A 27556-nucleotide genomic window follows, 5' to 3' on the forward strand; every position below is an offset into this window, starting at 1 on the left:
TGGTGGAGGTCCCATTAGCTTAACAAGACAGTTTTAATGCCCCTTGCAAGAAACGTGGAGGTTGCAGTAGCTTAACAAGATGGTTTAAATGCCCCTTGGAAGAGTGGTGGAGGTTACAGTAGCTTAACAAGACGGTTTTAATGCCCCTTGGAGAAGTGATGGAGGTCGCAGTAGCTTAACAAGACGGTTTTAATGCCCCTTGGGAAAGTGGTGGAGGTCGCATTTGCTTAACAAGACGGTTTTAATGCCCCGTGGAAGAAACGTGGAGGTAGCAGTTGGTTAACAAGACGGTTTTAATGCCCCTTGGAAGAGTGGTGGAGGTCACAGTAGCTTAACAAGACGGTTTTAATGCCCCTTGGAAGAGTGGTGGAGGTCACAGTAGCTTAACAAGACGATTTTAATGCCCCTTGGAAGAGTGGTGGAGGTCACAGTAGCTTAACAAGACAGCTTTAATGCCTCTTGGAAAAGTGGTGGAGGTCGCAGTAGCTTAACAAGACAGCTTTAATGCTCCTTGGAAGAGACGTGGAGATTGCAGTAGCTTAACAAGATGGCTTAAATACCCCTTGGAAGAGAGGTGGAGGTAGTTTGCAGTAGCTTAACAAGACGGTTTAAATGCCCCTTGCAAGAGTGGTGGAGGTCGCAGTAGCTTAAAAAAACGGTTTTAATGTCCCTTGGAGAAGTGGTGGAGGTCGCAGTAGCTTAACAAGACTGTTTTAATGCCCCTTGGAAGAGACGTGGAGATTGCAGTAGCTTAGCAAGACGGTTTAAATGCCTCTTGGAAGAGTGGTGGAGGTTACAGTAGCTTAACAAGACAGCTTTAATGCCCCTTGGAAAAGTGGTGGAGGTCGCAGTAGCTTAACAAGATGGTTTTAATGCCCCTTGGAAAAGTGGTGGAGGTCGCATTAGCTTAACAAGATGTTTTTAATGCCCCTTAGAAGAGATGTGGAGGTTGCAGTTGCTTTACAAAACGGTTTAAATGCCCCTTGGAAGAGACGTGGAGGTCACAGTAGCTTAGCAAGATGGGTTTTATTCCCCTTGGAAAAGTAGTGGAGGTAGCATTAGCTTAACAAGACGGTTTTAATGCACCTTGTAAGAGACGTGGAGGTTGCAGTAGCTAAACAAGACGGTTTAAATGCCCCTTGGAAAAGATGTGGAGGTCACAGTAGCTTAACAAGACGGTTTTAATGCCCCTTGGAAAAGTGGTAAAGGTCCCATTAGCTTAACAAGACAGTTTTAATGCCCCTTGCAAGAGACGTGGAGGTTGCAGTAGCTTAACAAGATGGTTTAAATGCCCCTTGGAAGAGTGGTGGAGGTTACAGTAGCTTAACAAGACTGTTTAAATGCCCCTTGGAAGAGACGTGGAGGTTGCCGTAGCTTAACATGACAGATTTAATGCCCCTTGGAAAAGTATTTCAGGTCGCAGTAGCTTAACAAGACAGCTTTAATGCCTCTTGGAAAATAGGTGGAAGCCGCATTAGCTTAACAAGATTGTTTTAATGCCACTTGGAAAAGTGGTGGAGGTCTCATTAGCTTAACAAGACGGTTTTATTGCCCCTTGTAAGAGACGTGGATGTTGCAGTAGCTTAACACGACGGTTTAAATGCCCCTTGGAAGAGACGTGGAGGTCACAGTAGCTTAACAAGACCGCTTTAATGCTCCTTGGAAAAGTGGTGGAGGTACCATTAGCTTAACAAGACAGTTTTAATGCCCCTTGCAAGAAACGTGGAGGTTGCAGTAGCTTAACAAGATGGTTTAATTGCCCCTTGGAAGAGTGGTGGAGGTTACAGTAGCTTAACAAGATGGTTTTAATGCCCCTTGGAGAAGTGATGGACGTCGCAGTAGCTTAACAAGACGGTTTTAATGGCCCTTGGGAAAGTGGTGGAGGTCGCATTTGCTTAACAAGACGGTTTTAATGCCCCGTGGAAGAGACGTGGAGGTAGCAGTAGGTTAACAAGACAGCTTTAATGCCCCTTGGAAAAGTGGTGGAGGTCGCAGTAGCTTAACAAGACAGCTTTAATGCCCATTGGAAGAGTGTTGGAGGTCGCAGTAGCTTAACAAGATGATTTAATTGCCCCTGGGAAATGTAATGGAGGTCGCATTAGTTTAACAAGATGGTTTAATGCCCCTTGGAAGTGACGTGGATGTTGCAGTAGCTTAACAAGATGGTTTTAATGCCCTTGGAAGAAACGTGGAGGACGAAGTAGCTTAACAAGACGGTTTTAATGCCCCTTGGAAAAGTGGTGGAGGTCACATTAGCTTAACAAGACGGCTTTAATGCCCCTTGGAAGAGACATGGAGGTTGCAGTAGCTTAACAAGTTGGTTTAAGTGCCCCTTGGAAGAGACGTGGAGGTTGCAGTAGCTTAACAAGATGGTTTACATGCCCCTTGGAAGAGTGGTAGAGGTTACAGTAGCTTAACAAGACAGCTTTAATGCCCCTTGGAAAAGTGGTGGAGGTCCCTGTAGCTTAAGAAGATGGTTTTAATGCCCCTTGGAAAAGTGGTGGAGGTTGCATTAGCTTAGCAAGACTGTTTTAATGCCCTTTGGAAGAGATGTTGAGGTTGCAGTAACTTAACAAGACGGTTTAAATGCCCCATGGAAGAGATGTGGAGGTCGCAGAAGCTTAACAAGACGGTTTTAATGCCCCTTGGAAGAGAGGTAGAGGTTGCAGTAGCTTAACAAGACGGTTTAAACGCCCCTTGCAAAAGTGGTGGAGGTTAAAGTAGCTTAAAAAAACGGTTTTAATGCCCCTTGGAGAAGTGGTGGAGGACGCAGTAGCTTAACAAGACTGTTTTAAAGCCCCTTGGAAGAGACGTGGAGGTTGCAGTAGCTCAACAAGACGGTTTTAATGCCCCTTGCAAGAGTGGTGGAGCTCACAGTAGCTTAACAAGACAGCTTTAATGTCCCTTGGAAAAGTGGTGGAGATCGCAGTAGCTTAACAAGACGGTTTTAATGCCCCTTGAAAAAGGGGTGGACATCGCATTAGCTTAACAAGACAGTTTTATTGCCCCTATTAAGAGACGTGGAGGTTGCAGGAGCTTAAGAAGACATTTTAAATGCCCCTTAGTAGAGACGGGGATGTAGCAGTAGGTTAACAAGATGTTTTTAATGCCCCTTGGAAGAGTGATGGAGGTCACAGTAGCTTAACAAGACGGTTTTAATGCCCCTTGGAAGAGTGGTGGACGTCACAGTAGCTTAACCAGACATCTTGATGCCCCTTGGAAAAGTGGTGGAGGTCGCATTAGCTTAACAAGATGGTTTTAATGCCCCTTGGAAGAGACGTGGAGTTTGCAGTAGCTTAACAAGATTGTTTAAATGCCCCTTGGAAGAGACGTGGAGGTATCAGTAGCTTAACAAGACAGTTTTAATGCCCCTTGGAGAAGTGATGGAGGTCGCAGTAGCATAACAAGACGGTTTTAATGCCCCTTGGAAGAGTGGTGGACGTCACAGTAGCTTAACCAGACATCTTTAGTGCCCCTTGGAAAAGTGGTGGAGGTCGCAATAGCTTAACAAGACGGTTTTAATGCCCCTTGGAAGAGACGTGGAGGTTGCAGTAGCTTAACAAGACGGTTTAAATGCCCCTTGGAAGAGTGGTGGAAGTTACAGTAGCTTAACAAGACAGCTTTAATGCCCCTTGGAAAAGAGGTGGAGGTCGCTGTAGCTTAACAAGACGGTTTTAATGCCCCTTGGAAAAGTGGTGGAAGTCGCTTTAGCATAACAAGACGGTTTTAATGCCCCTTGTAATAGACGTGGACGTTGCAGTAGATTAACAAGACGGTTTAATTGCCCCTTGGAAGAGACGTGGAGGTCACAGTATCTTAACAAGACGGTTTTAATGCCCCTTGAAAAAGTGGTGGAGGTCCAATTAGCTTAACAAGACAGTTTTAATGCCCCTTGCAAGAAACGTGGAGGTTGCAGTAGCTTAACAAGATGGTTTAAATGCCCCTTGGAAGAGTGGTGGAGGTTACAGTAGCTTAACAAGACGGTTTTAATGCACCTTGGAGAAGTGATGGAGGTCACAGTAGCTTAACAAGATAGTTTTAATGCCCCTTGGAAGAGACGTGGAGGTAGCAGTAGGTTAACAAGATGGTTTTAATGCCCCTTGGAAGAGTGGTGGAGGTCACAGTAGCTTAACAAGATGGTTTTAATACCCCTTGGAAGAGTGGTGGAGGTCACAGTAGCTTAACAAGACAGCTTTAATGCCCCTTGGAAAAGTGGTGGAGGTCGCACTAGCTTAACAAGACAGCTTTAATGCCCCTTGGAAGAGTGGTGGAGGTCGCAGTAGCTTAACAAGATAATTTATTTGCCCCTGGGAAATGTAATGGAGGTCGCATTAGCTTAACAAGACGGTTTAATGCCCCTTGGAAGTGACGTGGATGTTGCAGTAGCTTAACAAGATGGTTTTAATGCCCCTTGGAAGAAACTTGGAGGACGAAGTAGCTTAACAAGACGGTTTTAATGCCCCTTGGAAAAGTGGTGGAGGTCACATTAGCTTAACAAGACGGCTTTAATGCCCCTTGGAAGAGACATGGAGGTTGCAGTAGCTTAACAAGATGGTTTAATTATTCCTTGGAAGAGACGTGGAGGTTGCAGTAGCTTAACAAGATGGCTTAAATGCCCCTTGGAAGTGAGGTAGAGGTAGGTTGCAGTAGCTTAACAAGACGTTTTAAATGCCCCTTGCAAGAGTGGTGGAGGTTAAAGTAGCTTAAAAAAACGGTTTTAATGTCCCTTGGAGATGTGGTGGAGGTCGCAGTAGCTTGACAAGACTGTTTCAATGCCGCTTGGAAGAGACGTGGAGGTTGCAGTAGCTCAAAAAGACAGTTTAAATGCCCCTTGGAAGAGTGGTGGAGGTTACAGTAGCTTAACAAGACAGCTTTAATGCCCCTTGGAAAAGAGGTGGAGGTCGCTGTAGCTTAACAAGACGGTTTTAATGCCCCTTGGAAAAGTGGTGGAAGTCGCTTTAGCTTAACAAGACGGTTTTAATGCCCCTTGTAATAGACGTGGACGTTGCAGTAGATTAACAAGACGGTTTAATTGCCCCTTGGAAGAGACGTGGAGGTCACAGTATCTTAACAAGACGGTTTTAATGCCCCTTGAAAAAGTGGTGGAGGTCCAATTAGCTTAACAAGACAGTTTTAATGCCCCTTGCAAGAAACGTGGAGGTTGCAGTAGCTTAACAAGATGGTTTAAATGCCCCTTGGAAGAGTGGTGGAGGTTACAGTAGCTTAACAAGACGGTTTTAATGCACCTTGGAGAAGTGATGGAGGTCACAGTAGCTTAACAAGACGGTTTTAATGCCCCTTGGAAGAGAAGTGGAGGTAGCAGTAGGTTAACAAGATGGTTTTAATGCCCCTTGGAAGAGTGGTGGAGGTCACCGTAGCTTAACAAGATGGTTTTAATACCCCTTGGAAGAGTGGTGGAGGTCACAGTAGCTTAACAAGACAGCTTTAATGCCCCTTGGAAAAGTGGTGGAGGTCGCACTAGCTTAACAAGACAGCTTTAATGCCCCTTGGAAGAGTGGTGGAGGTCGCAGTAGCTTAACAAGATGATTTATTTGCCCCTGGGAAATGTAATGGAGGTCGCATTAGCTTAACAAGACGGTTTAATGCCCCTTGGAAGTGAGGTGGATGTTGCAGTAGCTTAACAAGATGGTTTTAATGCCCCTTGGAAGAAACTTGGAGGACGAAGTAGCTTAACAAGACGGTTTTAATGCCCCTTGGAAAAGTGGTGGAGGTCACATTAGCTTAACAAGACGGCTTTAATGCCCCTTCGAAGAGACGTGGAGGTTCCAGTAGCTTAAGAAGACATTTTAAATGCCCCTTGATAGAGACAGGGACGTAGCAGTAGGTTAACAAGACTTTTTTTATGCCCCTTGAAAGAGTGGTGGAGGTCACAGTAGCTTAAAAAGACGGTTTTAATACCCCTTGGAAGAGTGGTGGACGTCATAGTAGCTTAAGCAGACAGCTTTAATTCCCCTTGGAAAAGTGGTGGAGGTCGCAGTAGCTTAACAAGATGGTTTTAATGCCCCTTGGAAAAGTGGTGGAGGTCGCATTAGCTTAACAAGACAGTTTTAATGCCCTTTGGAAGAGACATGGATGTTGCAGTAGCTTAACAAGATGGCTTAAATGACCCTTGGAAGAGTGGTGGAGGTTACAGTCGCTTAACAAGACAGTTTTAATGCCCCTTGGAGAAGTGATGGAGGTCGCAGTAGCTTAACAAGACGGTTTTAATGCCCCTTGGAAAAGTGGTGGAGGTCGCATTAGCTTAACAAGATGGTTTTAATGCCCCTTGGAAGAGACGTGGAGGTTGCAGTAGCTTAACAAGACGGTTTAAATGCCCCTTGGAAGAGTGGTGGAAGTTACAGTAGCTTAACAAGACAGCTTTAATGCCCCTTGAAAAAGTGGTGGAGGTCGCTGTAGCTTAACAAGATGGTTTTAATGCCCCTTGGAAAAGTGGTGGAGGCCGCATTAGCTAAACAAGACGGTTTTAATGCCCCTTGGAAGAGACGTTGAGGTCGCAGAAGCATAACAAGACGGTTTTAATGCCCCTTGGAAAAGTGGTGGAAGTCGTATTAGCTTTACAAGATGGTTTTAATGCCCCTTCTAAGAGAGGTGCAGGTTGCAGTAGCTTAACAAGATGGTTTAAATGCCCCTTGTAAGAGTGGTGGAGGTTAAAGTAGCTTAACAAGACGGTTTTAATGCCCATTGGAAAAGTAGTGGAGGTCGCAGTAGCTTAACAAGACGTTTTAAATGCCCCTTGGAAGAGACGTGGAGGTCACAGTAGCTTAACAAGACTGTTTTTATGCCCCTTGGAAAAGTGGTGGAGGTCGCATTAGCTTAACAAGACAGTTTTAAAGCCCCTTGGAAGAGACGTGGAGGTTACAGTAGCTTAACAAGACGGTTTTAATGCCCCTTGGAGAAGTGATGGAGGTCGCAGTAGCTTAACAAGAAGGTTTTAATGCCCCTTGGAAAAGTGGTGGAGGTCGCATTAGCTAAACTAGACAGTTTTATTGCCCCTTGGAAGAGACGTGGAGGTTGCAGTAGCTTAAGAAGACATTTTAAATGCCCCTTGGTAGAGACGGGGACGTAGCAATAGGTTAAGAAGACGTTTTTAATGCCCCTTGGAAGAGTGGTGGAGCTCACAGTAGCTTAACAAGATGGCTTTAATGCCCCTTGGAAAAGTGGTGCAGGTCACAGTAGCTTAACAAGACGCTTTTAATGCCCCTTGGAAAAGTGGTGGAGGTCGCATTAGCTTAACAAGACCGTTTTATTGCCCCTTGGAAGAGACGTGGAGGTTGCAGTAGCTTAAGAAGACATTTTAAATGCCCCTTGGTAGAGAAGGGGACGTAGCAGTAGGTTAACAAGACGTTTTTAATGACCCTTGGAAGAGTGGTGGAGGTCACAGTAGCTTAACAAGCCGGTTTTAATGCCCCTTGGGAAAGTGGTGGAGGTCGCAGTAGCTTAACAAGATGGTTTTAATGCCCCTTGGAAAAGTGGTGGAGGTCGCATTAGCTAAACTAGACAGTTTTATTGCCCCTTGGAAGAGACGTGGAGGTTGCAGTAGCTTAAGAAGACATTTTAAATGCCCCTTGGTAGAGACGGGGACGTAGCAGTAGTTTAACAAGACGTTTTTAATGCCCCTTGGAAGAGTGGTGGAGGTCACAGTAACTTAACAAGACGGTTTTAATGCCCCTTGGAAGAGTGGTGGACGTCACAGTAGATTAAGCAGACAGCTTTAATTTCCCTTGGAAAAGTGGTGGAGGTCGCAGTAGCTTAACAAGATGGTTTTAATGCCCCTTGGAGTAGTAATGGAGGTTGCAATAGCTTAACAAGACAGTTTAATACCCCTTGGAAGTGACGTGGAGGTTGCAGTAGCTTAACAAGACGGTTTAAATGCCCCTTGGAAGAGACGTGGAGGTCGCAGTAGCTTAACAAGACAGCTTTAATGCCCAATGGAAAAATGGTGGAGGTCGCATTAGCTTAACAAGAAAGTTTTAATGCCCTTTGGAAGAGACCTGGAGGTTGCAGTAGCTTAACAAGATGGCTTAAACGCCCCTTGGAAGAGTGGTGGAGGTAACAGTAGCTTAACAAGACAGTTTTAATGCCCCTTGGAGAAGTGATGGAGGTCGCAGTAGCTTAACAAGACGGTTTTAGCGCCCCTTGGAAAAGTGGTGGAGGTCCCATTAGCTTAACAAGACAGTTTTAATGCCCCTTGCAAGAGACGTGGAGGTTGCAGTAGCTTAACAAGATGGTTTAAATGCCCCTTGGAAGAGTGGTGGAGGTTACAGTAGCTTAACAAGACAGTTTTAATGCCCCTTGGAGAAGTGATGGAGGTCGCAGTAGCTTAACAAGACGGTATTAATGCCCCTTGGGAAAGTGGTGGAGGTCGTATTTGCTTAACAAGACGGTTTTAATGCCCCTTGGAAGAGACGTGGAGGTAGCAGTAGGTTAAGAATACGGTTTTAATGCCCCTTGGAAGAGTGGTGGAGGTCACAGTAGCTTAACAAGACGGTTTTAATGCCCCTTGGAAGAGTGGTGGAGGTCACAGTAGCTTAACAAGACAGCTTTAATGCCCCTTGGAAAAGGGGTGGAGGTCGCAGTAGCTTAACAAGATGGTTTTAATGCCCCTGGGAAATGTAATGGAGGTCGCATTAGCTTAACAAGACGGTTTAATGCCCCTTGGAAGTGACGTGGAGGTTGCAGTAGCTTAACAAGATGGTTTAAGTGCCCCTTGGAAGAGACGTGGGGGTCACAGTAGCTTAACAAGATGGTTTTTATGACCCTTGGAAAAGTGGTGGAGGTCCCATTAGCTTAACAAGACAGTTTTAATGCCCCTTGGAAGAGACGTGGAGGTAGCAGTAGGTTAACAAGATGGTTTTAATGCCCATTGGAAGAGTGGTGGAGGTCACAGTAGCTTAACAAGACAGTTTTAATTGCCCTTGGAAGAGGGGTGGAGGTCACAGCAGCTTAACAAGACAGCTTTAATGCCCCTTGGAAAAGTGGTGGAGGTCGCAGAAGCTTAACAAGACAGCTTTAATGCCCCTTGGAAAAGTGGTGTAGGTCGCAGTAGCTTAACAAGACGGTTTTAATGCCCCTTGAAAAAGTGGTGGAGGTTGCATTAGCTTAACAAGATGTTTTAAATGCCCCTTGGAAGAGACGTGGAGGTTGCATCTGCTTAACAAGACGGTTTAAATGCCCCATGGAAGAGACGTGGAGGTCACAGTAGCTTAACAAGACTGTTTTTATGCCCATTGGAAAAGTGGTGGAGGTCGCATTAGCTTAACAAGACAGTTTTAAAGCCTCTTGGAAGAGACGTGGAGGTTACAGTAGCTTAACTAGACGGTTTTAATGCGCCCTTGGAGTAGTGATGGAGGTCGCAGTAGCTTAACAAGACGGTTTTAATGCCCCTTGGGAAAGTGGTGGAGGTCGCATTAGCTTAACAAGACAGTTTTATTGCCCCTTGGAAGAGACATGGAGGTTGCAGTAGCTTAAGAAGACATTTTAAATGCCCCTTGGTAGAGACGGGGACGTAGCAGAAGGTTAACAAGACGTTTTTAATGCCCCTTGGAAGAGTGGTGGAGCTCACAGTAGCTTAACAAGACGGCTTTTATGCCCCTTGGAAAAGTGGTGCAGGTCACAGTAGCTTAACAAGACGGTTTTAATGCACCTTGGAAAAGTGGTTGAGGTCGCATTAGCTTAACAAGAGAGTTTTATTGCCCTTTGGAAGAGACGTGGAGGTTGCAGTAGCTTAAGAAGACATTTTAAATGCCCCTTGGTAGAGACGGGGACGTAGCAGTAGGTTAACAAGACGTTTTTAATGCCCCTTGGAAGAGTGATGGAGGTCACAGTAGCTTAACAAGACGGTTTTAATGCCCCTTGGAAGAGTGGTGGACGTCACAGTAGCTTAAGCAGACAGCTTTAATTCCCCTTGGAAAAGTGGTGGAGGTCGCAGTAGATTAACAAGATGGTTTTAATGCCCCTTGGAATAGTAATGGAGGTCGCATTAGCTTAACAAGACAGTTTAATACCCCTTGGAAGTGAAGTGGAGGTTGCAGTAGCTTAACAAGACGGTTTAAATGCCCCTTGGAAGAGACGTGGAGGTCGCAGTAGTTTAACAAGACAGCTTTAATGCCCAATGGAAAAGTGCTGGAGGTCGCATTAGCTTAACAAGAAAGTTTTAATCCCCTTTGGAAGAGACGTGGAGGTTGCAGTAGCTTAACAAGATGGCTTAAATGCCCCTTGGAAGAGTGGTGGAGGTTACAGTAGCTTAACAAGACAGTTTTAATGCCCCTTGGAGAAGTGATGGAGGTCGCAGTAGCTTACCAAAACGGTTTTAATGCCCCTTGGAAAAGTGGTGGAGGTCGCATTAGCTTAACAAGATGGTTTTAATGCCCCTTGGAAGAGACGTGGAGGTTGCAGTAGCTTAACAAGACGGTTTAAATGCCCCTTGGAAGAGTGGTGGAAGTTGCAGTAGCTTAACAAGACAGTTTTAATGCCCCTTGAAAAAGTGGTGGAGGTCGCTGTAGCTTAACAAGATGGTTTTAATGCCCCTTGGAAAAGTGGTGGACGTCACAGTAGCTTAAGCAGACAGCTTTAATTCCCCTTGGAAAAGTGGTGGAGGTCGCAGTAGCTTAACAAGACAGCTTTAATGCCCAATGGAAAAGTGGTGGAGGTCGCATTAGCTTAACAAGAAAGTTTTAATGCCCTTTGGAAGAGACGTGGAGGTTGCAGTAGCTTAACAAGATGACTTAAATGCCCCTTGGAAGAGTGGTGGAGGTTACAGTAGCTTAACAAGACAGTTTTAATGCCCCTTGGAGAAGTGATGGATGTCGCAGTAGCTTAACAAGACAGTTTTAATGCCCCTTGGAAAAGTGGTGGAGGTCGCATTAGCTTAACAAGATGGTTTTAATGCCCCTTGGAAGAGTGGTGGAAGTTACAGTAGCTTAACAAGACAGCTTTAATGCCCCTTGAAAAAGTGGTGGAGGTCGCTGTAGCTAAACAAGATGGTTTTAATGCCCCTTGGAAGAGTGGTGGAGGTCACAGTAGCTTAACAAGACAGTTTTAATGCCCCTTGGAAAAGGGGTGGAGGTCGCAGTAGCTTAACAAGACAGCTTTAATGCCCCTTGGAAAAGTGGTGGAGGTCGCAGTAGCTTAACAAGATGGTTTTAATGCCCCTGGGAAATGTAATGGAGGTCGCATTAGCTTAACAAGACGGTTTAATGCCCCTTGGAAGTGACGTGGAGGTTGCAGTAGCTTAACAAGATGGTTTAACTGCCCCTTGGAAGAGACGTGGAGGTCACAGTAGCTTAACAAGACGGTTTTTCTGACCCTTGGAAAAGTGGTGGAGGTCCCATTAGCTTAACAAGACAGTTTTAATGCCCCTTGTAAGAGACGTGGAGGTAGCAGTAGGTTAACAAGACGGTTTTAATGCTCATTGGAAGAGTGGTGGAGGTCACAGTAGCTTAACAATACAGTTTTAATTGCCCTTGGAAGAGGGGTGAAGGTCACAGCAGCTTAACAAGACAGCTTTAATGCCCCTTGGAAAAGTGGTGGAGGTCGCAGAAGCTTAACAAGACAGCTTTAATGCCCCTTGGAAAAGTGGTGTAGGTCGCAGTAGCTTAACAAGATGGTTTTAATGTCCCTTGGAAATGTAATGGAGGTCGCATTAGCTTAACAAGACGGTTTAATGCCCCTTGGAAGTGACGTCGAGGTTGCTGTAGCTTAACCAGTTGGTTTAAATGCCCTTTGGAAGAGACGTGGAGGTCGCAGTAGCTTAACAAGACGGTTTTAATGCCCCTTGAAAAAGTGGTGGAGGTTGCATTAGCTTAACAAGATGTTTTTAATGCCCCTTGGAAGAGACGTGGAGGTTGCAGCTGCTTAACAAGACGGTTTAAATGCCCCATGGAAGAGACGTGGAGGTCACAGTAGCTTAACTAGACTGTTTTTATGCCCCTTGGAAAAGTGGTGGAGGTCGCATTAGCTTAACAAGACAGTTTTAAAGCCCCTTGGAAGAGACGTGGAGGTTACAGTAGCTTAACAAGACGGTTTTAATGCCCCTTGGAGTAGTGATGGAGGTCACAGTAGCTTAACAAGACGGTTTTAATGCCCCTTGGGAAAGTGGTGGAGATCGCAGTAGCTTAACAAGACGGTTTTAATGCCCCTTGGTAAAATGGAGGAGGTCGCATTAGCTTAACAAGACAGTTTTATTGCCCCTTGGAAGAGACGTGGAGGTTGCAGTAGCTTAAGAAGACATTTTAAATGCCCCTTGGTAGAGACGGGGACGTAGCAGTAGGTTAACAAGACGTTTTTAATGCCCATTGGAAGAGTGGTGGAGCTCACAGTAGCTTAACAAGACGGCTTTAATGCCCCTTGGAAAAGTGGTGCAGGTCACAGTAGCTTAACAAGACGGTTTTAATGCCCCTTGGAAAAGTGGTGGAGGTCGCATTAGCTTAACAAGACAGTTTTATTGCCCATTGGAAGAGACGTGGAGCTTGCAGTAGCTTAAGAAGACATTTTAAATGCCCCTTGGTAGAGACGGGGACGTAGCAGTAGGTTAACAAGACGTTTTTAATGCCCCTTGGAAGAGTGGTGGAGGTCACAGTAGCTTAACAAGACGGTTTTAATGCCCCTTGGAAGAGTGGTGGACGTCACAGTAGCTTAAGCAGACAGCTTTAATTCCCCTTGGAAAAGTGGTGGAGGTCGCAGTAGCTTAACAAGATGGTTTTAATGCCCCTTGGAATAGTAATGGAGGTCGCATTAGCTTAACAAGACAGTTTAATACCCCTTGGAAGTGACGTGGAGGTTGCAGTAGCTTAGCAAGACAGTTTTAATGCCCCTTGGGAAAGTTGTGGAGGTCGCAGTAGCTTAACAAGACGGTTTTAATGCCCCTTGGAAAAGTGGTGGAGGTCGCATTAGCTTAACAATACAGTTTTATTGCCCCTTGGAAGAGACATGGAGGTTGCAGTAGCTTAAGAAGACATTTTAAATGCCCCTTGGTAGAGACGGGGACGTAGCAGTAGGTTAACAAGACGTTTTTAATGCCCCTTGGAAGAGTGGTGGAGCTCACAGTAGCTTAACAAGACGGCTTTAATGCCCCTTGGAAAAGTAGTGCAGGTCACATTAGCTTAACAAGACGGTTTTAATGCCCCTTGGAAAAGTGGTTGAGGTCGCATTAGCTTAACAAGACAGTTTTATTGCCCCTTGGAAGAGACGTGGAGGTTGCAGTAGCTTAAGAAGACATTTTAAATGCCCCTTGGTAGAGACGGGGACGTAGCAGTAGGTTAACAAGACGTTTTTAACGCCCCTTGGAAGAGTGGTGGAGGTCGTTTTAGCTTAACAAGATGGTTTTAATGCCCCTTGGAAGAGTGGTGGACATCACAGTAGCTTAAGCAGACAGCTTTAATTCCCCTTGGAAAAGTGGTGGAGGTCGCAGTAGCTTAACAAGATGGTTTTAATGCCCCTTGGAATAGTAATGGAGGTCGCATTAGCTTAACAAGACAGTTTAATACCCCTTGGAAGTGACGTGGAGGTTGCAGTAGCTTAGCAAGACAGTTTTAATGCCCCTTGGGAAAGTTGTGGAGGTCGCAGTAGCTTAACAAGACGGTTTTAATGCCCCTTGGAAAAGTGGTGGAGGTCGCATTAGCTTAACAAGACAGTTTTATTGCCCCTTGGAAGAGACATGGAGGTTGCAGTAGCTTAAGAAGACATTTTAAATGCCCCTTGGTAGAGACGGGGACGTAGCAGTAGGTTAACAAGACGTTTTTAATGCCCCTTGGAAGAGTGGTGGAGCTCACAGTAGCTTAACAAGACGGCTTTAATGCCCCTTGGAAAAGTAGTGCAGGTCACATTAGCTTAACAAGACGGTTTTAATGCCCCTTGGAAAAGTGGTTTAGGTCGCATTAGCTTAACAAGACAGTTTTATTGCCCCTTGGAAGAGACGTGGAGGTTGCAGTAGCTTAAGAAGACATTTTAAATGCCCCTTGGTAGAGACAGGGACGTAGCAGTAGGTTAACAAGACGTTTTTAATGCCCCTTGGAAGAGTGGTGGAGGTCGTTTTAGCTTAACAAGATGGTTTTAATGCCCCTTGGAAAAGTGGTGGACGTCACTGTAGCTTAAGCAGACAGTTTTAATTCCCCTTGGAAAAGTGGTGGAGGTCGCAGTAGCTTAACAAGATGGTTTTAATGCCCCTTGGAATAGTAATGGAGGTCGCATTAGCTTAACAAGACAGTTTAATACCCATTGGAAGTGTCGTGGAGGTTGCAGTAGCTTAACAAGACTGTTTAAATGCCCCTTGGAAGAGACGTGGAGGTCGCAGTAGCTTAACAAGACAGCTTTAATGCCCAATGGAAAAGTGGTGGAGGTCGCATTAGCTTAACAAGAAAGTTTTTATGCCCTTTCGAAGAGACGTGGAGGTTGCAGTAGCTTAACAAGATGGCTTAAATGCCCCTTGGAAGAGTGGTGGAGGTTACAGTAGCTTAACAAGACAGTTTTAATTCCCCTTGGAGAAGTGATGGATGTCGCTGTAGCTTAACAAGACAGTTTTAATGCCCCTTGGAAAAGTGGTGGAGCTCGCATTAGCTTAACAAGATGGTTTTAATGCCCCTTGGAAGAGACGTGGAGGTTGTAGTAGCTTAACAAGACGGTTTAAATGCCCCTTGGAAGAGTGGTGGAAGTTACAGTAGCTTAACAAGACAGCTTTAATGCCCCTTGAAAAAGTGGTGGAGGTCGCTGTAGCTAAACAAGATGGTTTTAATGCCCCTTGGAAAAGACGTTGAGGTCGCAGTAGCATAACAAGACGGTTTTAATGCCCCTTGGAAAAGTAATGGAGGTCACATTAGCTAACAAGATGTTTTTAACGCCCCTTGGAAGAGACGTGGAGGTTGCAGCAGCTTAACAAGACTGTTTAAATGCCCCTTGGAAGAGACGTGGAGGTCGCAGTAGCTTAACAAGACGGTTTTAATGCCCATTGGAAAAGTAGTGGAGGTCGCAGTAGATTAACAAGATGGTTTTAATGCCCCTTGTAAGAGACGTGGATGTTGCAGTAGCTTAACAAGACGGTTTAAATGCCCCTTGGAAGAGACGTGGAGGTCACAGTAGCTTAACAAGATGGTTTTAATGCCCCTTGGAAAAGTGGTGGAGGTCCCATTAGCTTAACAAGACAGTTTTAATGCCCCTTGCAAGAGACGTGGAGGTTGCAGTAGCTTAACAAGATGGTTTAAATGCCCCTTGGAAGAGTGGTGGAGGTTACAGTAGCTTAACAAGACGGTTTTAATGCCCCTTGGAGAAGTGGTGGAGGTCGCAGTAGCTTAACAAGACGGTTTTAATGCCCCTTGGAAGAGACGTGGAGGTAGCAGTAGGTTAACATTACGGTTTTAATGCTCCTTGGAAGAGTGGTGGAGGTCACAGTAGCTTAACAAGACGGTTTTAATGCCCCTTGGAAGAGGGGTGGAGGCCACAGTACCTTAACAAGACAGCTTTAATGCCCTTTGGAAAAGTGGTGGAGGTCGCAGTAGCTTAACAAGACAGCTTTAATGCCCCTTGAAAAAGTGGTGGAGGTCGCAGTAGCTTAACAAGATGGTTTTAATGCCCCTGGGAAATGTAATGGAGGTTCCATTAGCTTAACAAGACAGTTTTAATGCCCCTTGGAAGAGACGTGGAGGTAGCAGTAGGTTAACAAGACAGTTTTAGTTGCCCTTGGAAGAGGGGTGGAGGTCACAGTAACTTAACAAGTCAGCTTTAATGCCCCTTGAAAAAGTGGTGGAGGTCGCTGTAGCTTAACAAGATGGTTTTAATGCCCCTTGGAAAAGTGGTGGAGGCTGCATTAGCTAAACAAGACGGTTTTAATGCCCCTTGGAAGAGACGTTGAGGTCGCAGTAGCATAACAAGACGGATTTAATGCCCCTTGGAAAAGTGGTGGAAGTCGCATTAGCTTAACAAGATGGTTTTAATGCCCCTTGGAAGAGAGGTGCAGGTTCAAGTAGCTTAACAAGATGGTTTAAATGCACCTTGTAAGAGTGGTGGAGGTTAAAGTAGCTTAAAAAAACGGTTTTAATGCCCCTTGGAGAAGTTTTGGAGGTCGCAGGAGCATAACAAGACGGTTTTAATGCCCCTTGGAAGAGAGGTGGAGGTTGCAGTAGCTTAACAAGGCGGTTTAAATGCCCCTTCCAAGAGTGGTGGAGGTTAAAGTAGCTTAAAAAAAGTTTTTAATGCCCTTTGGAAGAGTGGTGGAGCTCACAGTAGCTTAACAAAACGGCTTTAATGCCCCTTGGAAAAGTGGTGCAGGTCACAGTAGCTTAACAAGACGGTTTTAATGCCCCTTGGAAAAGTGGTGGATGTCGCATTAGCTTAACAAGACAGTTTTATTGCCCCTTGGAAGAGACGTGGAGGTTGCAGTAGCTTAAGAAGACATTTTAAATGCCCCTTGGTAGAGACGGGGACGTAGCAGTAGGTTAACAAGACGTTTTTAATGCCCCTTGGAAGAGTGGTGGAGGTCACAGTAGCTTAACAAGACGGTATTTATGCCCCTTGGAAGAGTGGTGGACGTCACAGTAGCTTAAGCAGACAGCTTTAATTCCCCTTGGAAAAGTGATGGAGGTCGCAGTAGCTTAACAAGATGGTTTTAATGCCCCTTGGAATAGTAATGGAGGTCGCATTAGCTTAACAAGGCAGTTTAATACCCCTTGGAAGTGACGTGGAGGTTGCAGTAGCTTAACAAGACGGTTTAAATGCCCCTTGGAAGAGTGGTGGAGGTCGCATTAGCTTAACAAGATAGTTTTCATGCCCTTTGGAAGAGACGAGGAGGTTGCAGTAGCTTAACAAGATGGCTTAAATGCCCCTTGGAAGAGTGGTGGAGGTTACAGTAGCTTAACAAGACAGTTTTAATGCCCCTTGGAGAGGTGATGGAAGTCGCATTAGCTTAACAAGATGGTTTTAATGCCCCTTGGAAGAGACGTGGAGATTGCAGTAGCTTAAAAAAACCGTTTAAATGCCCCTTGGAAGAGTGGTGGAAGTTACAGTAGCTTAACAAGACAGCTTTAATGCCCCTTGAAAAATTGGTGGAGGTCGCTGTAGCTTAAGAAAATGGTTTTAATGCCCCTTGGAAAAGTGGTGGAGGCCGCATTAGCTAAACAAGACGGTTTTAATGCCCCTTGGAAGAGACGGTGAGGTTGCAGTAGCATAACAAGACGGTTTTAATGCCCCTTGGAAAAGTGGTGGAAGTCGCATTAGCTTAACAAGATGGTTTTAATGCCCCTTGGAAGAGAGGTGCAGGTTGCAGTAGCTTAACAAGATGGTTTAAATGCACCTTGTAAGAGTGGTGGAGGTTAAAGTAGCTTAAAAAAACGGTATTAATGCCCCTTGGAGAAGTGGTGGAGGTCGCAGGAGCATAACAAGACGATTTTAATGCCCCTTGGAAGAGACGTGGAGGTTGCAGTAGCTCAACAAGACGGTTTTAATGTCCCTTGGAAGAGTGGTGGAGCTCACAGTAAATTAACAAGACAGCTTTAATGTCCCTTGGAAAAGTGCTGGAGGTCGCAGTAGTTTAGCAAGACGGTTTTAATTCCCCATGGAAAAGTGGTGGAGGTCGCATTAGCTTAACAAAACAGTTTTATTGCCCCTTGGAAGAGACGTGGAGGTTGCAGTAGCTTAACAAGACGTTTTAAATGCCCCTTGGAAGAGACGTGGAGGCAGCACTAGTTTAACAAGACGTTTTTAATGCCCCTTGGAAGAGTGGTGGAGATCACAGTAGCTTATCAAGATGGTTTTAATGCCCCTTGCAAGAGTGGTGGACGTCACAGTAGCTTAACAAGACAGATTTAATGCCCCTTGGAAAAGTAGTGGAGGTCGCAGTAGCTTAACAAGACAGCTTTAATGCCCCTTGGAAAAGTGGTGGAGGTCGCAGAAGCTTAACAAGATGGTTTTAATGCCCCTTGAAAAAGTAATGGAGGTCACATTAGCTTAGCAAGACGGTTTTAACGCCTCTTGGGACAGACGTGGAGGTTGCAGTAGCTTAACAAGACTGTTTAATTGCCCCTTGGAAGAGACGTGGAGGTCGCAGTAGCTTAACAAGACGGTTTTAATGCCCATTGGAAAAGTAGTGGAGGTCGCAGAAGCTTAATAAGACGGTTTTAATGCCCATTGTAACAGACGGGGAGGTTGCAGTAGCTTAACAAGACGGTTTAAATGCCCCTTGGAAGAGACGTGGAGGTCACAGTATCAAAACAAAACGGTTTTAATGGCCCTTGGAAAAGTGCTGGAGGTCCTATTAGCTTAACAAGACAGTTTTAATGCCCCTTGCAAGAGACGTGGAGGTTGCAGTAGCTTAACAAGATGGTTTAAATGCCCCTTGGAAGAGTGGTGGAGGTTACAGTAGCTTAACAAGATGGTTTTAATGCCCCTTGGAGAAGAGATGGACATCGCAGGAGCTTAACAAGACGGTTTTAATGCCCCTTGGTAAAGTGGTGGAGGTCGCATTTGCTTAACAAGACGGTTTTAATGCCCCTTGGAAGAGACGTGGAGGTAGCAGTAGGTTAATAAGACGGTTTTAATGCCCCTTGGAAGAGTGGTGGAGGTCGCAGTAGCTTAACAAGGCGATTTTAATGCCCCTTGGAAGAGTGGTGGAGGTCACAGTAGCTTAACAAGACAGCTTTAATGCCTCTTGGAAAAGAGGTGGAGGTCGCAGTAGCTTAACAAGACAGCTTTAATGCCCCTTGGAAGAGACGTCTAGGTCACAGTAGCTTAACAAGACGGTTTTTATGACCTTGGTAAAGTGGTGGAGGTCCCATTAGCTTAACAAGACAGTTTTAATGCCCCTTGGAAGAGACGTGGAGGTTGCAGTATCTTAACAAGATGGTTTAAATGCCCCTTGGAAGAGTGATGGAGGTCGCAGTAGCATAACAAGAAGGTTTTAATGCCCCTTGGAAAAATGGTGGATTTCGCATTAGCTTAACAACACAGTTTTAAAGCCCCTTGGAAGAGACGTGGAGGTTGCAGTAGCTTAACAAGATGCCTTAAATACCCCTTGGAAGAGAGGTGGAGGTAGTTTGCAGTAGCTTACAAGACGGTTTAAATGCCCCTTGCAAGAGTGGTGGAGGTCGCAGTAGCTTAACAAGACTGTTTTAATGCAGCTTGGAAGAGACGTGGAGATTGCAGTAGCTTAGCAAGACGGTTTAATTGCCTCTTGGAAGAGTGATGGAGGTTACAGTAGCTTAACAAGACAGCTTTAATGCCCCTTGGAAAAGTGGTGGAGGTCGCAGTAGCTTAACAAGACGGTTTTAATGCCCCTTGGAAAAGTGGTGGAGGTCGCATTAGCTTAACAAGATGTTTTTAATGCCCCTTAGAAGAGATGTGGAGGTTGCAGTTGCTTAACAAGACGGTATAAATGCCCCTTGGAAGAGACGTGGAGGTCACAGTAGCTTAGCAAGATGGTTTTTATGCCCCTTGGAAAAGTAGTGGAGGTAGCATTAGCTTAACAAGACGGTTTTAATGCACCTTGTAAGTGACGTGGAGGTTGCAGTAGCTAAACAAGACGGTTTAAATGCCCCTTGGAAGAGACGTGGAGGTCACAGTAGCTTAACAAGACGGTCTTAATTCCCCTAGGAAAAGTGGTAAAGGTCCCATTAGCTTAACAAGACAGTTTTAATGCCCCTTGCAAGAGACGTGGAGGTTGCAGTAGCTTAACAAGATGGTTTAAATGCCCCTTGGAAGAGTGGTGGAGGTTACAGTAGCTTAACAAGACTGTTTTAATGCCCCTTGGAAGAGACGTGGAGGTTGCCGTAGCTTAACATGACAGATTTAATGCCCCTTGGAAAAGTATTGGAGGTCGCAGTAGCTTAACAAGACAGCTTTAATTCCCCTTGGAAAAAAGGTGGAAGTAGCATTAGCTTAACAAGATTGTTTTAATGCCCCTTGGAAAAGTGGTGGAGGTCTCATTAGCTTAACAAGACAGTTTTAATGCCCCTTGTAAGAGACGTGGACGTTGCAGTAGCTTAACACGACGGTTTAAATGCCCCTTGGAAGAGACGTGGAGGTCACAGTAGCTTAACAAGACCGTTTTAATGCCCCTTGGAAAAGTGGTGGAGGTCCCATTAGCTTAACAAGACAGTTTTAATGCCCCTTGCAAGAAACGTGGAGGTTGCAGTAGCTTAACAAGATGGTTTAAATGCCCCTTGGAAGAGTGGTGGAGGTTACAGTAGCTTAACAAGACGGTTTTAATGCCCCTTGGAGAAGTGATGGAGGTCGCAGTAGCTTAACAAGACGGTTTTAATGCCCCTTGGGAAAGTGGTGGAGGTCGCATTTGCTTAACAAGACGGTTTTAATGCCCCGTGGAAGAAACGTGGAGGTAGCAGTTGGTTAACAAGACGGTTTTAATGCCCCTTGGAAGAGTGGTGGAGGTCACAGTAGCTTAACAAGACGGTTTTAATGCCCCTTGGAAGAGTGGTGGAGGTTGCAGTAGCTTAACAAGACGGTTTAAACGCCCCTTGCAAAAGTGGTGGAGGTTAAAGTAGCTTAAAAAAACGGTTTTAATGCCCCTTGGAGAAGTGGTGGAGGACGCAGTAGCTTAACAAGACTGTTTTAAAGCCCCTTGGAAGAGACGTGGAGGTTGCAGTAGCTCAACAAGACGGTTTTAATGCCCCTTGCAAGAGTGGTGGAGCTCACAGTAGCTTAACAAGACAGCTTTAATGTCCCTTGGAAAAGTGGTGGAGATCGCAGTAGCTTAACAAGACGGTTTTAATGCCCCTTGAAAAAGGGGTGGACATCGCATTAGCTTAACAAGACAGTTTTATTGCCCCTTGTAAGAGACGTGGAGGTTGCAGGAGCTTAAGAAGACATTTTAAATGCCCCTTAGTAGAGACGGGGATGTAGCAGTAGGTTAACAAGACGTTTTTAATGCCCCTTGGAAGAGTGGTGGAGGTCACAGTAGCTTAACAAGACGGTTTTAATGCCCCTTGGAAGAGTGGTGGACGTCACAGTAGCTTAACCAGACATCTTGATGCCCCTTGGAAAAGTGGTGGAGGTCGCATTAGCTTAACAAGATGGTTTTAATGCCCCTTGGAAGAGACGTGGAGTTTGCAGTAGCTTAACAAGATTGTTTAAATGCCCCTTGGAAGAGACGTGGAGGTATCAGTAGCTTAACAAGACAGTTTTAATGCCCCTTGGAGAAGTGATGGAGGTCGCAGTAGCATAACAAGACGGTTTTAATGCCCCTTGGAAGAGTGGTGGACGTCACAGTAGCTTAACCAGACATCTTTAATGCCCCTTGGAAAAGTGGTGGAGGTCGCAATAGCTTAACAAGACGGTTTTAATGCCCCTTGGAAGAGACGTGGAGGTTGCAGTAGGTTAACAAGACGGTTTAAATGCCCCTTGGAAGAGTGGTGGAAGTTACAGTAGCTTAACAAGACAGCTTTAATGCCCCTTGGAAAAGAGGTGGAGGTCGCAGTAGCTTAACAAGACGGTTTTAATGCCCCTTGGAAAAGTGGTGGAAGTCGCTTTAGCTTAACAAGACGGTTTTAATGCCCCTTGTAATAGACGTGGACGTTGCAGTAGATTAACAAGACGGTTTAATTGCCCCTTGGAAGAGACGTGGAGGTCACAGTATCTTAACAAGACGGTTTTAATGCCCCTTGAAAAAGTGGTGGAGGTCCAATTAGCTTAACAAGACAGTTTTAATGCCCCTTGCAAGAAACGTGGAGGTTGCAGTAGCTTAACAAGATGGTTTAAATGCCCCTTGGAAGAGTGGTGGAGGTTACAGTAGCTTAACAAGACGTTTTAATGCACCTTGGAGAAGTGATGGAGGTCACAGTAGCTTAACAAGATGGCTTAAATGCCCCTTGGAAGTGAGGTGGAGGTAGGTTGCAGTAGCTTAACAAGACGTTTTAAATGCCCCTTGCAAGAGTGGTGGAGGTTAAAGTAGCTTAAAAAAACGGTTTTAATGTCCCTTGGAGATGTGGTGGAGGTCGCAGTAGCTTGACAAGACTGTTTTAATGCCCCTTGGAAGAGACGTGGAGGTTGCAGTAGCTCAAAAAGACAGTTTAAATGCCCCTTGGAAGAGTGGTGGAGGTTACAGTAGCTTAACAAGTCAGCTTTAATGCCCCTTGGAAAAGAGGTGGAGGTCGCTGTAGCTTAACAAGACGGTTTTAATGCCCCTTGGAAAAGTGGTGGAAGTCGCTTTAGCTTAACAAGACGGTTTTAATGCCCCTTGTAATAGACGTGGACGTTGCAGTAGATTAACAAGACGGTTTAATTGCCCCTTGGAAGAGACGTGGAGGTCACAGTATCTTAACAAGACGGTTTTAATGCCCCTTGAAAAAGTGGTGGAGGTCCAATTAGCTTAACAAGACAGTTTTAATGCCCCTTGCAAGAAACGTGGAGGTTGCAGTAGCTTAACAAGATGGTTTAAATGCCCCTTGGAAGAGTGGTGGAGGTTACAGTAGCTTAACAAGACGGTTTTAATGCACCTTGGAGAAGTGATGGAGGTCACAGTAGCTTAACAAGACGGTTTTAATGCCCCTTGGAAGAGACGTGGAGGTAACAGTACGTTAACAAGATGGTTTTAATGCCCCTTGGAAGAGTGGTGGAGGTCACAGTAGCTTAACAAGATGGTTTTAATACCCCTTGGAAGAGTGGTGGAGGTCACAGTAGCTTAACAAGACAGCTTTAATGCCCCTTGGAAAAGTGGTGGAGGTCGCACTAGCTTAACAAGACAGCTTTAATGCCCCTTGGAAGAGTGGTGGAGGTCGCAGTAGCTTAACAAGATGATTTATTTGCCCCTGGGAAATGTAATGGAGGTCGCATTAGCTTAACAAGACGGTTTAATGCCCCTTGGAAGTGACGTGGATGTTGCAGTAGCTTAACAAGATGGTTTTAATGCCCCTTGGAAGAAACTTGGAGGACGAAGTAGCTTAACAAGACGGTTTTAATGCCCCTTGGAAAAGTGGTGGAGGTCACATTAGCTTAACAAGATGGATTTAATGCCCCATGGAAGAGAAATGGAGGTTGCAGTAGCTTAACAAGATGGTTTAATTATTCCTTGGAAGAGACGTGGAGGTTGCAGTAGCTTAACAAGATGGCTTAAATGCCCCTTGGAAGTGAGGTGGAGGTAGGTTGCAGTAGCTTAACAAGACGTTTTAAATGCCCCTTGCAAGAGTGGTGGAGGTTAAAGTAGCTTAAAAAAACGGTTTTAATGTCCCTTGGAGATGTGGTGGAGGTCGCAGTAGCTTGACAAGACTGTTTTAATGCCCCTTGGAAGAGACGTGGAGGTTGCAGTAGCTCAAAAAGACAGTTTAAATGCCCCTTGGAAGAGTGGTGGAGGTTACAGTAGCTTAACAAGACAGCTTTAATGCCCCTTGGAAAAGTGGTGGAGGTCGCAGTAGCTTAACAAGATGAATTTAATGCCCCTTGGAGAAGTGGTGGAGGTCGCATTAGCTTAAAAAGATGTTTTTAATGCCCCTTAGAAGAGACGTGGAGGTTGTAGGTGCTTAACAAGATGGTTTAAATGCCCCTTGGAAGAGATGTGGAGGTCACAGTAGCTTAACAAGATGGTTTTTATGCCCCTTGGAAAAGTGGTGGAGGTTGCATTAGCTTAATAATACAGGTTTAAAGCCCCTTGGAAGAGACGTGGAGGTTGCAGTAGCTTAACAAGATGGCTTAAATGCCCCTTGGAAGATTGGTGGAGGTTACAGTAGCTTAACAAGATGGTTTTAATGCCCCTTGGAGTAGTGATGGAGGTTGCATTAGCTTAACAAGACGGTTTTAATGCCCATTGGAAAAGTGGTGGAGGTCGCATTAGCTTAACAAGACGGTTTTAATGCCCCTTGGAAGAGACGTAGAGGTTGCAGTAGCTTAACAAGATGGTTTAAATGCCCCTTGGAAGAGTGGTGGAGGTTTCAGTAGCTTAACAAGACAGCTTTAATGCCCCTTGGACAAGTGGTGGAGGTCCCTGTAGCTTAAGAAGATGGTTTTAATGCCCCTTGGAAAAGTGGTGGAGGTCGCATTAGCTTAGCAAGACGGTTTTAATGCCCTTTGGAAGAGATGTTGAGGTCGCAGAAGCTTAACAAGACGGTTTAAATGTCCCATGGAAGAGATGTGGAGGTCGCAGAAGCTTAACAAGACGGTTTTAATGCCCCTGGGAAGAGAGGTGGAGGTTGCAGTAGCTTAACAAGATGGTTTAAACGCCCCTTGCAAAAGTGGTGGAGGTTAAAGTAGCTTAAAAAAACGGTTTTAAGGCCCCTTGGAGAAGTGGTGGAGGACGCAGTACCTTAACAAGACTGTTTTAATGCCCCTTGGAAGAGTCGTGGAGGTTGCAGTAGCTCAACAAGACGGTTTTAATGCCCCTTGCAAGAGTGGTGGAGCTCACAGTAGATTAACAAGACAGCATTAATGCCCCTTGGAAAAGTGGTGGAGGTCGCAGTAGCTTAACAAGACAGTTTTAATGCCCCTTGGAAAAGTGGTGGACGTCGCATTAGCTTAACAAGACAGTTTTATTGCCCCTTGTAAGAGACGTGGAGGTTGCAGGAGCTTAAGAAGACATTTTAAATGCCCCTTAGTAGAGACGGGGACGTAGCAGTAGGTTAACAAGACGTTTTTAATGCCCCTTGGAAGAGTGGTGGAGGTCACAGTAGCTTAACAAGACGGTTTTAATGCCCCTTGGAAGAGTGGTGGACGTCACAGTAGCTTAACCAGACATCTTAATGCCCCTTGGAAAAGTGGTGGAGGTCGCATTAGCTTAACAAGATGGTTTTAATGCCCCTTGGAAGAGACGTGGAGCTTGCAGTAGCTTAACAAGATTGTTTAAATGCCCCTTGGAAGAGACGTGGAGGTATCAGTAGCTTAACAAGACAGTTTTAATGCCCCTTGAAGAAGTGATGGAGGTCGCAGTAGCATAACAAGACGGTTTTAATGCCCCTTGGAAAAGTGGTGGACGTCACAGTAGCTTAACCAGACATGTTTAATGCCCCTTGGAAAAGTGGTGGAGGTCGCATTAGCTTAACAAGACGGTTTTAATGCCCCTTGGAAGAGACGTGGAGGTTGTAGTAGCTTAACAAGACGGTTTAAATGCCCCTTGGAAGAGTGGTGGAAGTTACAGTAGCTTAACAAGACAGCTTTAATGCCCCTTGGAAAAGTGGTGGAAGTCGCTGTAGCTTAACAAGACGGTTTTAATGCCCCTTGGAAAACTGGTGGAAGTCGCTTTAGCTTAACAAGACGGTTTTAATGCCCCTTGAAAGAGACATGGAGGTCGCAGTAGCTTAACAAGACGGTATTAATGCCCCTTGGAAAAGTGGTGGAGGTCTCATTAGCTTAACAAGACGGTTTTAATGCCCCTTGTAAGAGACGTGGACGTTGCAGTAGCTTAACAAGACGGTTTAAATGCCCCTTGGAAGAGACGTGGAGGTCACAGTAGCTTAACAAGATGGTTTTAATGCCCCTTGGAAAAGTGGTGGAGGTCCCCTTAGCTTAACAAGACAGTTTTAATGCCCCTTGCAAGAAACGTGGAGGTTGCAGTAGCTTAACAAGATGGTTTAAATGCCCCTTGGAAGAGTGGTGGAGGTTACAGTAGCTTAACAAGACGGTTTTAATGCCCCTTGGAGAAGTGATGGAGGTCGCAGTAGCTTAACAAGACGGTCTTAATGCCCCTTGGGAAAGTGGTGAAGGTTGAATTTGCTTAACAAGACGGTTTTAATGCCCCTTGGAAGAGACGTGGAGGTAGCAGTAAGTTAACAAGACTGTTTTAATGCCCCTTGGAAGAGTGGTGGAGGTCACAGTTGCTTAACAAGATGGTTTTAATACCCCTTGGAAGAGTGGTTGAGGTCACAGTAGCTTAACAAGACAGCTTTAATGCCTCTTGGAAAAGTGGTGGAGGTCGCAGTAGCTTAACAAGACAGCTTTAATGCCCCTTGGAAGAGTGGTGGAGGTCGCAGTAGCTTAACAACATGATTTAATTGCCCGTGGGAAATGTAATGGAGGTCGCATTAGCTTAACAAGACGGTTTAATGCCCCTTGGAAGTGACGTGGATGTTGCAGTAGCTTAACAAGACGGTTTTAATGCCCCTTGGAAGAGTGGTGGACGTCACAGTAGCTTAACCAAACATCTTAATGCCCCTTGGAAAAGTGGTGGAGGTCGCATTAGCTTAACAAGATGGTTTTAATGCCCCTTGGAAGAGACGTGGAGTTTGCAGTAGCTTAACAAGATTGCTTAAATGCCCCTTGGAAGAGACGTGGAGGTATCAGTAGCTTAACAAGACAGTTTTAATGCCCCTTGGAGAAGTGATGGACGTCGCAGTAGCATAAAAAGACGGTTTTAATGCCCCTTGGGAGAGTGGTGGACATCACAGTAGCTTAACCAGACATCTTTAATGCCCCTTGGAAAAGTGGTGGAGGTCGCATTAGCTTAACAAGACGGTTTTAATGCCCCTTGGAAGAGACGTGGAGGTTGCAGTATCTTAATAAGACGGTTTAAATGCCCCTTGGAAGAGTGGTGGAAGTTACAGTAGCTTAACAAGACAGCTTTAATGCCCCTTGGAAAAGTGGTGGAGGTCGCTGTAGCTTAATAAGACGGTATTAATGCCCCTTGGAAAAGTGGTGGAAGTCGCTTTAGCTTAACAAGACGGTTTTAATGCCCCTTGGAAGAGACGTGGAGTTTGCAGTAGCTTAACAAGACGGTTTTAATGCCCCTTGGAAAAGTGGTGGAGATCTCATTAGCTTAACAAGACGGTTTTAATGCCCCTTGTAAGAGACGTGGACGTTGCAGTAGCTTAACAAGACGGTTTAAATGCACCTTGGAAGAGACGTGGAGGTCACAGTAGCTTAACAAGATGGTTTTAATGCCCTTGGAAAAGTGGTGGAGGTCCCATTAGCTTAACAAGACAGTTTTAATGCCCCTTGCAAGAAACGTGGAGGTTGCAGTAGCTTAACAAGATGGTTTAAATGCCCCTTGGAAGAGTGGTGGAGGTTACAGTAGCTTAACAAGACGGTTTTAATGCCCCTTGGAGAAGTGATGGAGGTTGCAGTAGCTTAACAAGACTGTTTTAATGCCACTTGGGAAAGTGGTGGAGGTCGCATTTGCTTAAAAAGACGGTTTTAATGCCCCTTGGAAGAGACGTGGAGGTAGCAGTAGCTTAAGAAGATGGTTTTAATGCCCCTTGGAAGAGTGGTGGAGGTCACAGTAGCTTAGCAAGACGGTTTTAATGCCCTTTGGAAGAGATGTTGAGGTTACAGTAACTTAACAAGACGGTTTAAATGCCCCATGGAAGAGATGTGGAGGTCTCAGAAGCTTAACAAGGCGGTTTTAATGCCCCTTGGAAGAGAGGTGGAGGTTGCTGTAGCTTAACAAGACGGTTTAAAAGCCCCTTGCAAGAGTGGTGGAGGTTAAAGTAGCTTAAAAAAACGGTTTTAATGACCCTTGGAGAAGTGGTGGAGGACGTAGTAGCTTAACAAGACTGTTTTAATGCCCCTTGGAAGAGACGTGGAGGTGGCAGTAGCTCAACAAGACGGTTTTAATGCCCCTTGCAAGAGTGGTGGAGCTCACAGTAGCTTAACAAGACAGCTGTAATGCCCCTTGGAAGAG

The sequence above is a fragment of the Phyllobates terribilis genome, unplaced genomic scaffold, assembly GCF_046119375.1.
Source record: "Phyllobates terribilis strain yellow unplaced genomic scaffold, ASM4611937v1 Scaffold_3__8_contigs__length_932513732, whole genome shotgun sequence".
NCBI classification, from domain to species: domain Eukaryota; kingdom Metazoa; phylum Chordata; class Amphibia; order Anura; family Dendrobatidae; genus Phyllobates; species Phyllobates terribilis.